This window comes from Arvicanthis niloticus, chromosome 14 (genome assembly GCF_011762505.2).
Source record: "Arvicanthis niloticus isolate mArvNil1 chromosome 14, mArvNil1.pat.X, whole genome shotgun sequence".
NCBI classification, from domain to species: Eukaryota; Metazoa; Chordata; class Mammalia; order Rodentia; family Muridae; genus Arvicanthis; species Arvicanthis niloticus.
In genome coordinates this window covers 9,408,133-9,420,502 of record NC_047671.1, presented here as the reverse complement: position 1 = coordinate 9,420,502, position 12,370 = coordinate 9,408,133, and the positions used below count along the sequence as shown (strand labels likewise).

Sequence of the window (12,370 nt, the reverse complement as noted above, 5' to 3'; positions counted from 1 at the left end):
GGGTCTGGCCCGCAGTGGGCCCATGCTCACAATGGCTTTTGGGCCTCATGTCTGAGTTCCTCTGAGAGAAAAAGGGCCCTCCCTGCCCAGCCTTTGCAGAGCAACAAACGTGTGGCCACAGTCTTCCCTCCAAAGTCCAGTCCCTTCTCTACTGGACACTGCTTTGAAGGTAATTCTATCTAGGCAGAACTTTTTACTAAACCCATGTGTGGTATACGGACACACAAAGTTTGTACATCACTCTCTGCAGGCTGAGATTTCCCACACCTATCATGGAGAGGGCCCTGCACCCTCTGGCCAGTTCTCACAAGGGTCACTTCCTGCAAATCCATAGAATACTTTTACCATTAGGAGGTGACAGAGCCACCAGCATGCTCCTGTTACTCACCGCCTCCTTCCTGGCACCACCAGGCTACCCCACAGTTCAGCTATTCTGATGCTGTGAAAATGGAAAATGGAATCGTGGGATCTGATAACCGTGAGATCTGTTCTTCACTCTGCGCAGAACTCATACATGGTATGTTCTCGATAATTCTCTCTCAGAGGTGTGTTCCACCACAGAGAAGCATCTCTGGTTAACAGTCACAGACATCTGGGTCCTGTCTCGTCTGGGCCTCCTAGGAACATTTTTGGTACTGTGGAAACCTATGATGAGGCTTTGTATGGCTGTCCCCTCTTACGACATTTTAAAAATCGTGTTTGTGTGTGTGAGCATGCACACACATGCATGCGTGTTTGCATGCCCATGCTACTGCAAGCTGGTGCGGTCACCCGTGAGTCTGTTCTTTCCTTTCCCTGTGCGAGTCCTGGAGAGCCGCTCAGATTATCATGCTTGGCCGGAAGTGCCTTCACCCACTGAACCGTCCCCTTGGTCCTGTTTCAACTTCTTTAGGACAGTGACTACAGTGTTGAGTCATATTGTAGTTGGGTGTAGTGGTTTTCTATAGGCGCTGAACCAGCCTGTGTGAGCAATGGCTCCCCTGCTGTTTTGTCAGCACTTGGTGTTACCAAGTAATTTTTAAAGTAGCCATTTTGATAGACAGAACATGATATCTCACTGTAGTTTAATTTACACATTCCTAAAGATTAATGGCCTGGACTATGTTTTCACGACTGTTTATTATCTGGATTTTCTCGTTAGTGTCTGTTCTCATACTCTCGTAGTTTTAATTGGGGTTCCTTGTATCAGGTGGTATTTAGAAAACCGTGGCGCAGGCCAGCTATCTAATCTATCTAATCAGCGGGGCAGCTCTGCTTAGCTCCTGCCGCCATGCTCTGAACTAGAAGCTACCAGAAGCCAAACACGCCACAGCCAGAAGCAGACACGCTCCACAACACACGAGACACCAGCGTGGTGGCTGGTTCTGCCAATCCACCATGCTGTCCACAATGCTTGGCTGAGCCCAGACCATTCCCACTATGCCTGCAGTACCCAGTAGAATGATGACTCTTAATGCTTAAAGATTATCTGAAGGATTTATATATTTAGACATGCTCAATCAACAAGATGCCCATACAATTAGAGTTGTTAGTATCTAACTTTTTGATAAAAGTTGCTACCCAGGACAGCTTTCGGCCCACCCGTGGTTCTCCATGGCTGCTCCCTCTCTCCTCCTCCTCCCCTTCCTCTCCTTCTCTCCTCCCAACTCCTCATGCTTTCTACCTTTCGTACTGCCCAATCACCGAGCTTTATTGCAAACGTAGCAAGAACACATCCTGCTACAGTTCCTTGACAGACTATTGAGTCTTCATATTCTTGTTTTCCTTCTTGAATGTATGGTTTGCAAATATATCCTTCTGTTCTGTAGTTTCCTTTCACGCCGTTAAAAGGCCATTGTAGAGTAGCTTTGGATTCTGATGAGGTCCTGTGAATCAAGTTTGTCTTTCATGTCTTTTATAACCTTGGTTTCAAATCTAAGAGCTTTTTGCCTGCCTTAGATCAGAATGATTTTCCCAGGCTTACATTTTACATATACTGTGCTTCTGTTGCCCCATGCCTTCCTGGAAAGAACTGGAAAGAACTGGAAATGAGCAGCTGCTGCTGACCTGAAGCCACCTTGCCCTTCACTGCTTTCTGCTGCTGTGCTAGAATACATTAACTGCTTTTTAAATGTAAGCCAGGCAGCCTTGCTCGTGAGTGGTATAGCTGGGTCGTATGGTAGACCTGCCGACCGTTTCCTGAGGAACTGCCAGACTGGTTTCCATAGCGTCCGCGCCAATTTGTACTCTGCATGTAGTGACTCAGTTTCCCCAACATCATTTGGTCAAGACACTGTCTTTTGTTCGATGGGTGTTTTCGTCATCCTTGTCAAAATGTGAGTAATCGGGAACTTCTAACCGAGTCTTTAGCTGTGTTCCACCGATGAATGTGTCCATCCTGTGCTCGTAGCATGGGCTTTTTATTACTATGGCTTTGTAGTGTAACTCAGAACTGGGTATGACGATACCTTCTGCTATGTTTTTATTGTTCGGGATTGTTTATTGTTGTTTGTTTTATTGTTTTTTTGTTGTTGTTGTTGTTCATGTGCTTGCTATCTGGAGTCACTTGTGCCTCCATATGAATTTTACAACTTTAAAAAATTCCCATGAAGAATTGCATTGGAAATTTGATGGGAATTACTTTCAATCTATAGATTGCTTTTGGGAAGACTAGCTGCTTTGACAACATTGCTGAAGACAATACATGCAATGGTCCAAAGATGTGGAGAGGTCTAGTCGGTACTAACCTAGAAGTGTTTCCTGTTGACTAGCTTGCACAGTACTAGAAGGTGCTATTCGCAGGCAGCTGTGGGGGAAGCCCTCAATAGTCTTGCCCCATTGTGAATGATGTGAACAATAATAATGGTTTATGACCACAGGTAACAAAACAACAGTGGCACAAATGTCATGAGGGTAACCAGCCACATTCTGATTGGATCTAAGGCCTACTCCACAAGAGGAAACACATGCCTGGCATTATAATCTGCTCAAGAACCTACGGTTGAGGATGTCATAGGCTCCTGGGTGAGCCAACTGCTATTATTCTGCTAAATCGCCGTAGTATCGAAGTTTCTGGTATATTCATTTATCTCTCCCCGTATATTAGCACAGATCTCATACCTCATCAGAGAAGTTTCTTCTGAAGCTGAAGGTGGTTAACAGAGACAGACACTTACTGATCCAAGTCCAGAGAAGGGTCTGTGGCATGCTCAGCTACAAATGGGACATTTACCTCACGCCTCCTCCTCAAGGCTCAGGGACTACAGAAGAGGGGCTGGCAGACTGTAAGAGCCAGAGGTCAAGGATAGTGGGGTGAACAGTGTCTTCTGACACACAGGACTGCTGACCTCATGAGCCCTGCTGCTGTGTTTGCCTGTACAAGACCAAAACAATCAACATTCTAGCATGGAGTGGGAGGTGGTTCCTGATCTCCTGGCTCAGTGCTATGGACCGTTGATAGTTCTGAGAAGAGGGATGTGGTTTTCTTTAGTGTGTGGTTCTTAGCAGGTTGACCACACTCTAGGAGCATATGAACAACACAAATTGGAGTCGATAGATTATTAAAATTGAAAAGAAAAAAAAAAGAGGGCACTAAGTTTGGGAGACTATTCTGGGAGGAGGAAGGGCAGGGAAGCGGATATGATCAAGCTATACAGTATGAAATTCTCAGAATTAATAACGAGATTATTTTAAGGTCATTTTCATGTTTAGCTGCTGTCTTTCTGTTCTTCTGGCTTCTGTACGCTTGAGTCTGTTAACCGGCCTCGAGGTCTGTAGGCATTACTTCTGTACTCCTCTACGACCATTATTTTTAGGACCAAATGATAAAATAGTATGAGTGTTGATAGTTTTGACACTGTTACATGGTCTCTGTAACTAAACATTTGTTTTCAAGTCTATTTTTCTTCTTTTTTTTGTTTTGAGACCTCATGTGTTCCAGGTTAGCCTTTAGCTCACTACTTAGTCAAGGGTGACCTTGAACTCCTGATCCTTCTGCCCTCTCCTATGTCATCCCTCTCTCTTTTCAAGTATCCCTTTAAAAGTTTCCCTTTGTCTTCTTTGTGCCATCTTTTATCTCGGGCTATTTCTAAGTTTCTTCTCTTCCTCCTCCTCCTGCTCTCCCCTCCCCTACCTCCTCCTCTTCTTCACCCCCTTCTCCTCCCCTACCCCTTTTCTTCCTCACCCCTCCTCCCCTCCTTCTCTCCTCCTCTTCCTACTAGTCTCTTTCTTCTCCTCCTCCTTCTCCTCCCCTCCTCCTCTTCTTCCCCTCCTCTTCCTAGTCTTTTCCTCCTCTTCCTCCTCCCCTCTTCCTCTACTCCCCTCCTCTTCTTCTTCCTCTTCCTCTTCTTTAAAAACCAAAACCTCAGGTTGGATAGATTTAAAACAAAGAAGACATGAAAGGAGAAAGACTATTTAGGAAGAGAAAAGGGACCAGATGGGGAGATGCAAGATGGGGTAATTGGGAGCTGAGTGTATGACTAAGACACATTACACATGTAGGCAACTGTCATAATAAACCCATTAGTACACTTATTATATGCTAACAAAACTAGACACAAACCATCAGACAGACAGAACGTCTTCCCGTATGAGATCAGGGACCCATTAAATCCCGGAATCTTATGGATGAAAAGTGTAAAACTTTCATAAAGGAAGCTTCCAGAAACACAGAAGCTATGCATCCAGTTAAATTCTGGACTAGGTGATCCCACTTGCTCTCTCACTCTTTGGAATACTATTTTCAGGAACCACAAGGACCTGAGTCAGGAAGAAAGGGCTGGTGTTCACTTAGATGTGGGATCTGGATACCCCTTAATATCATGGCTTCTCTTCTGTAGATAAACATCCCAACCTTGGGATTTGATGACATCTTAGTATGAGGATATTCAGAGAGACACATGTGCTTTCTGAGTGTTGAGTGTGCAAATATTTCACAGCCAACCCTGGGACCAACCTGGGCAGGAGACCTCTGTACTTGAGTGGGCACCTAACCTCCGAGACCTCTCCAGGTCTGAGGGCAGAGTTTTAAGATTTTACTCATATTCACACACAGTCACAGAGGAGGGGGTGTGTCCCCGCTGCCACTCTGAGGCCCTGCACAGGTTCTGGGTATGTGAGGATGTCAGGGAAGAAAACAGTAGAAACATTCCACTTAATTAATTTTGTCATTCTAGCCCTGGGCGAGGCGCATTGTTGATAACTGACTTCCCTGCACCGCAAAAGAAGACAGGGACATGTTCTCCTCCTTATTAATTTGCCAGGAGAGATGTGTGTGACTGGCCTCTGTGTCAGCCTAAAGAGAGCCACAGCACAGTCTAAAGGCTGTTCCCATGAGACAGAGCGAGACGCTGCTCTATCACTAAATTAACGCTCTGAGGGAGAAATAGCCAGTGTTCTTCAGCTCCTTCCTAGCAAGGATGGATTCTGCCAGCACTTTTCTTGAAAGCATCAGGAAGCTGAAGAGAGGGCTCAGTGGATAAAGTGTTGTTGTACCAGCATAAGGACCTGAGTTTGGATCCCCAGCTCCCGTGCAAAATCGAGGGCTGTACCTGTAGCCCTAACACAGGCTGGAGGAAGGCTACAGTCAAAACAAACACTAGGGCTTTGCTGGCCAGTCAGTCTATCTGTCCCCCACCCCCAATGCAAACAGCATGACAGAGGAAGACACTTGATGTTACCTTCTGGCCTTCCCCAACAAGAAACCTGCTCATACCCCCCATACACACACATGCAATTTGCGAGATCAGGTCTCTGACCAGCAAACATTTCTCACAAGGCCTGGCTAGAGTTTAATGAGTGTCTGAAAGTTCCAAATCATTCCATTAAAGCTCTGAAGAAAAGAGCAAGGTCATGCCTCCCTCTGCCCCAAGACAGACCCACAAGACCATCCCTGCTGATGTACAACGGACGAACACTACATTTCCTCCCGCTTCCCGACTCCCACGGTTGTTCTATAGTGAAGTCACCAGGCACTGAAGTGTCTGGTACGGTACTGAAAGACGGGAAGCATGTGGACAGCCATGTTGGGTGCAGAAGCTGACGACAAAGAAAATAGATGGCAGAGATATAAAGACCATCACAGGAAAACAGATGACGGAGAGAGGAGGCGACAAATGAGAAGGTCCTCCAAGGGCACCAAGTTCAGTGACATCAAACAACTAGTCAGCAACAGAAGCCTGTCTGTGCTAACACAGGGGGACTCTCTGACCAGCACAACCACGGCAGCACAGTGAACAACCGAGCCTGTCTCAAACAAGGAAGAAGGTGCGGACTGATACTCAAGGGCTGACCTCTACACATATGCTCTGGCACACTTAGGTGCACGTGTGCACACGTACACACACACACACATGCACACACATGGTGGGGGGGGACTCACATCCAGAATCCTCATTTCCAGGTCCCACCTTCACTACCCAACTTGAGTCCCTGAGGGCAAGGCCTGAGATGCAACTACCAAGTGATCTATATGCAAGGATGCCAGGATGTCTGGAGGACCCTTGGACGCCCCTTCCTTGGGAGGTAGAATAGTACACAGTAGACCCAGAAACCCAACAAACCCACCCGACCGAAGAAGTTCCCAGAGCTGGGGAAGTCACAGGGAGAGCAGAGCCAAGAGTCAGGCACAAGTGGATCCCACAGCCCTTCCCACCACAGCTAAACCTTGACAAAAATAAATCTGCCTCTTAGAGATGGAATTTAGCTAAAACTGCCCCCGTATTCACAACAGCCAGACGGTTTGGAGGCCTAGCGAAGCCTCCGAATTCTAGCCTTTGATTTCAAGGCACCACTCAGGTCTACGCTAACATTTTAACGCCACCATTTAAATGTCTAAGGTTAAGAATATCCAGGAGAGCCTCTGAGTTCCCGAACCATAGCCTGAATCCTGACTTCCTCCCTGGAGCCTAGATCCCGGGGAGCTACCTTGATGGAGGAAGAGGAAATGTGCCATGGTTCATCAGTGACAGTAACAGAGAGGTGCTGTGCCGAAGGCCCAAGAGCCACTGGAGCCTTTTCTGGTGTGTCTGTTATTCTACATAATCCCTCTCTTACAAAGGGTTTCTGCACCCATTCACATTTCCATTAGTCGTTTTCTAAACTCATGCTCAAATTAAAATGGGTATTTCTAATGGAACGTGGTTTGTGGTTTACTCTATGAACATATCTCTCCAAAGCTAGAACTCAGGGATGTCATTGGTCAGCCTTCTCACATGACTTTGGGACTAAGGTCTATATGAACGCTGCAGTCTGCCCCACATCTGTGGACACCGAGACCCAGGTTTGCTGATCCTGTGTCCAATGTCACCATTGGCCGGATGATGTCACCATTGGCTGGATGATGTCACCATTGGCTGGATGATGGATGGCTACTTCTCAGGTGTCTCCCTCAGCTTTCTCTTATGTACTGAGCTGTTTAGAAAAGGGGGAAAGATGACCCCCCCAACCCACCTCATATCTGCTCCTCCAACTCGGAGATGCTAGGGCCTACAGGTAATTCCTGGAGGGTAAGAGATTGTTCCCTCCCCAGCTTGACTGAGCCTCTCTGGAAAAAAGAACCCTTGGAGTTCTGCTTAAGAAAGTTGATGGGCTTGGGAGACTCATGCAGTTTCTTTGCAACAGATAAGGGATCCTAAGTACCTTCAAGCTCTGGAATATGAAAACGAGACCCTGTTAAAGGCAGTTCTAGTTTAGCCTCTCTGGGGCGGGGGTGCTGCAAGCCAACTGTGGTGCCTTCTATTCTGTCAGACACTGTGGGGGCTTCAGTGAAGCGGATCTTAGCAACATGGTGGCTCTCCTCATGGTGGGTACAGGGGCCAACTGAAGGTGGTCTCTATTCAGGAAGACACTGCCATTCTAGCAGTGGAGAGCTCTGTGGACCCCCATCCTTTAGATGTCCCCTGATAGTGTTATCTCTGAATGTTCCTGTTCCTCACCATCTGTGAGCAGGCACTCCGCTTCAGACCCAAAGGGCCATTTTGGACCAGAGGCCAGCCTCATCATTCAGATCTGACTTCAGCACACACACACTCAGTGCCACACATCTGCTCCCCTCAGGCTGCCCACACATATTTGTGTAGGATTTCTGAGCTGACAGCACCTCCCACTCCAGACACCCCTGGGCTCATCCTGCCCTCTGCGTACCTGGTGAGACACACTTCTTTCAGAAAAAAACAAGCCCAGAACTAGGGGTGAAGAGGACCTCAAGCCTCATCTGCCTCTGCCCATCCCCCTCCACCTCTGAAACACTTAAGACACTTGCCAGGGCAAACCCCAACATTTTATCATTTCCTACCAACCTATGTGTTTTACAGGACCTACTAATTACTGCATACACACCTGTAATTACAATAACGCTGCTCCCAGCCATACACTAGGTAGAAACTCTTAATTATAACTCAAACAATTAATCAACCAGCACACGTTTTCTGAGCATCTGGCCCACGCAGGGCTGTGCTAGGCACTGGGAAAAGAAAACCACACAGCTCCAACCCGTGTCAGCCTGGAGCTCACCCCCCTCTCTTCCCTTGCCTCCACAAACACCCAACTTCTTTCTGCTTGTTTTGTTTTTAATTATGGCAACCCCAAGGCTGGGGGAACGACTCAAATGGAATCTATAAACTGGCCTTGGAAAGCTGTCATCAGTCTCCCCCAAAGAGACCCAGAAACCACAGCCTTCTTTGGACAACACTGCATGTGCCTGTTGTCTGTGTCGGGTACAGAGTGGGGACCTCCAGGCGAGTGGGCTTGACCCCTGCATGTGCCACAACACCCTCGAGACTCACAGCCCAAGAGAGCAGAACCTACCCAAGGCAGCTAGAGGACAGCAAAAGTCCTACACAGCCCAAGAGGGAAGGAAAGACTGGAGAGAGTGAGAGGACAGCCATTGCCTCTGGGGCTTGTGGATCCCTGCCGGCACTGGTAGAAATGAAAACCACGGCTGAGGGCAAATCCCTGCCTGGGTGGGTTTACTTAACTGACCCAAGGGCAGGGCCACAATGTGATCCACTGCTTAATCACTCTCAGAGTTCCAGACTCGATGAAAATCCATTATTCACAGCATGCTTTTGCTCCAAATGCTGTCCTGGCCTTTTTTAGCCAAGGGCAAAGGAGGGGACAAAGGAGACCAGAGGTTGTGACAGGGAGTTCTAGGACCTCCCCGGTGGGGGCCAAGAAGAAGGCTGAATCTGAGCTCCTAATCTCTGGGGCCCAGGAGCAGGAGAATTTGGACTTGATCAAAAGGGTCCCCAGGACAGCACATGAGCCCAATGCTTCCTTGCGGGGCAGCGCTTCAAGGGTCAGAAGTCTTGGAACGGAGAAGGTTCCACACTCTAAAACCATTCGATGGCAAACATGCGTAGGATCCCCCAAGAGTCACGAGGTTGGACAATCATCTCGGGCGCATAGGAGGCAGCTCACCTTCCGCACAGGCCAGCCCAGACTCAGACCCCCTCAGCACCCAGCACTCCTCACTCCCGGCGCCACTGTCCCGACCAGATGTTGCTGTCCAAGCCAGGGAGGACAGAGAGTTTGCAGAATTCAGAACGCGGGAGCCAGAACCCACAGCAGATTCACCCCCGCGCCCTGGGAGGTTAGAGAAGACAAGGTGGCAGGACACCCGTGTGTGCAAAGCGCGTGAGCGCGCGACTGCGCGTGTAAAAGGTGGGTGGGTGGGGGCATTCACTATCTCGGACCAGAAAGGGAACCAGAGCCACGGATTCGCCCCAGTCACTTGTCCACTGAAACCGGTGCGCACAACCTTCAAGCCGGGTCCTGTCCGATCCGATCCGGGAGAGCCTCGGTCGCTTCCCGGGGACCCTGGGCCCCGCCGCCGGAGGCGAACCTCCTTCGCCCTCCTCTCTCCTTCTTACCCAGGCTCCGGTAGAACCGACGCGGGCAGACGGGGCGGCAGCAAGACCCAGCCTCCAGAAGCTCCATGAAAGCGCAGCGCGCGGCCAAGCCCGATCCTCTGGCTTCCAGCGCGGGCGGCCCCTCTCCACTTGCCCCAGCCCAGCCCGACCCCTCGAGCGCCCCTCCGTGGGCTACGGCGCCCGCAGCGCGGCCAGCCACCCAAGCCGAGCTGCGTTCCCGCCGGTGACCGCCCGCGGACAGGTGTCCACGCTCCGCTCGGACCCGGGCCCCGCGGCACAGACCTTCTTTGGCAGCTATGCCCCTGTCTCCGAAAGGTCCCAGGGACTCTCAGAACTGACTCGGGTCACACACTGTAAATTCAACTTTACCTCCTGCCCGGGCTCCCGGCTGCTTGCTCCGCGTGTCGGGTCGTGGCTCTCCTCCGGGTGGAGTGCGGCGTCCCCAGAGCCCACAGCTCAGAGTCCGGCACCGCCCCGTGAGCCGCCCCCAGGCCGCCCCGGCCAGCGCGTCCGGGCTACGGTAGCGCGGCGCCCCCTCGTGCCCAGCGGGTCCCAGGACGAGGCCCCCACTGTGGCTTGGGGAGCTCCAGGCTGGGTTCTTTGGGCACTGTATAAGAGCATGGAGTGACAAAGGCATGGCTTCCGCACCCAGGTACCCAAACACATGGGTTTTTACACTCACATTCAACCGCACTCAAAAAGGCACACATAGCTGCTACACTGGTGCACACACATGAACTCACATGCTCATTAGAACTTACATTCACCACCCATACACACCTAAGGGCACTCATAGAATCACACAGGCGCGCACACACACATGGTTTATGCATAAGCACTTGGCTCACACACTCATGGGAGCTAGCTGCGCGCTCACACACACACACACACACACACACACACACACACACTGGTATGCACACTCACACACACCTACAGACTCATGCCAAGTAAGGAACTCAACTGAATTCAGACCCCATGCCATTTGAGATGCGCGGACTGACACACCCCCCCCCCCCCCAGAGCCATTCTCCAGAAGGAAACAAGCTCTTTCAAACAAACTCCAGCGGCATCGGAAGGATGGGATGTAGGTTTCCAGTCTATGGACAAGTTCCAACTGTGCGATCTGGAGACACGAGCCAAGCAGAAGGTCTGTGATTCTTCCTATGACAGGGGCCTTGTATGGATCAGGTGGCAGGAGGCCTCTTGTGGCCACTCTGTCATTGTTTGCATGAAGATGGCAATGTTCTTTTCCAGCTTCTGTCCTACTTTAGGCCTGGAAAAGAGGTGTTTTCTCCTTGGAAACCGTTCATTGGATTTAGAGCCCAGGAGCCCAGGAACTACTAACTACCGAGAGCCCAGACCACCATGTTCCTTCCACAGGAAATGACTGCTTCTGGGAACCTGGGATCTGTGCCCTTTGAGGCAGTTCTGTTTGTCAACACAATCTGTCTCAGGGACAGATGTTCCTGGCCAGCCCTGTGGATACTCAGAGTGACAGAGACAGAGCAAACGGGGAATGCCTCTGATGCATTGATAAGCAGATTGATAAGCAAGGCAACTCTCAGGAAGCTCTCAGCCAGTGCCCAGCTGCTCATGTTTCCACAGACATAGAGAGATCCAGGTGATTCCTGGACCTCTTATTGTCTGGCCCTGGACTGTTCTTCTTGAAAGGAAATGGCCAGGTCCAGCTACACCCTAGCCACCCCTTTTAGACCCTTACCTTGTGCCAAGACTCTGGGTCACAGTGACCAAGCAATGGAACTGGCCTGTCTCCCTCCCTCCCCTTTGCAGGTTGTACCTGTGCGTATTCAGCCAGAGTACTCATTATTCTTTTTCCTGGAGCCCAGCACATCTGCAGACAACCCTGGCTCCAAGTCTCCAAGTCTTTACATCCATCTGGGCAGTTGTTGGGATTTGTTTCCCTGATCTGATGCAATCTTCATGGTTTTATTATTATTATTATTATTATTATTATTATTATTATTATTATTATTGTAGATTGCAATTTGTTCCTATTAGATTTCACCTCTTTCATTTTTATTTCCCCTTTTTGTGAGCCGGTCAGATGCTTTAGAATCTTAGATTTACTCTGTTCCCTTATCTCCTTGGACAGATACAAACTTGACTGGTTGTGTGCCTCATCCTCAGTATGGGTCTTGTTTTTACAAACACACACACACACACACACGTGCTGCAACAAGGCACTGCACTGCAGAGTGAAGTCAGTGTTTCTGACAAGACCTGTGGGTCCAGGTGTCACGCTAGCGCCAGTGCTGGTCCTCACTTGGCTATTCTATCCGTCCAGTACGTCCTATATGTTTTTAGAAGGCTGCCAGCATTGATTTATTGGCCTTTGAAGTTGAAATATAATTGATGGCACACTCAAACTGGTGAGTCTACAACCAGTATCACACACACACACCAAAACAGAACAGGAAATATACCCCACTGTGACTTCATCATCAGTATCCACCACTCCAATCGGTTTGTTTGGAGATCAGTGCAAGTAAGCTCCTCTG

General features: G+C 49.4%; 1 protein-coding gene across 2 annotated transcripts in view; it reads right to left on the bottom strand.

Moving 5' to 3' along the window:
* The window catches only part of Kcng2 (potassium voltage-gated channel modifier subfamily G member 2), a 69,256-nt gene extending 57,513 nt beyond the window's left edge, over positions 1-11,743 (bottom strand). The window contains exon 1 of one of the 2 annotated variants that reach the window (XM_034518285.2): positions 10,218-11,743. The gene's annotated coding sequence lies outside the window, so the exon portion shown is untranslated. Of the gene's footprint in view, positions 1-9,848; positions 9,978-10,217 lie in introns of those variants that run through there. The other variant, XM_076912379.1, reaches the window with a different exon arrangement.
* Between the last annotated feature and the right edge of the window lie 627 nt (positions 11,744-12,370).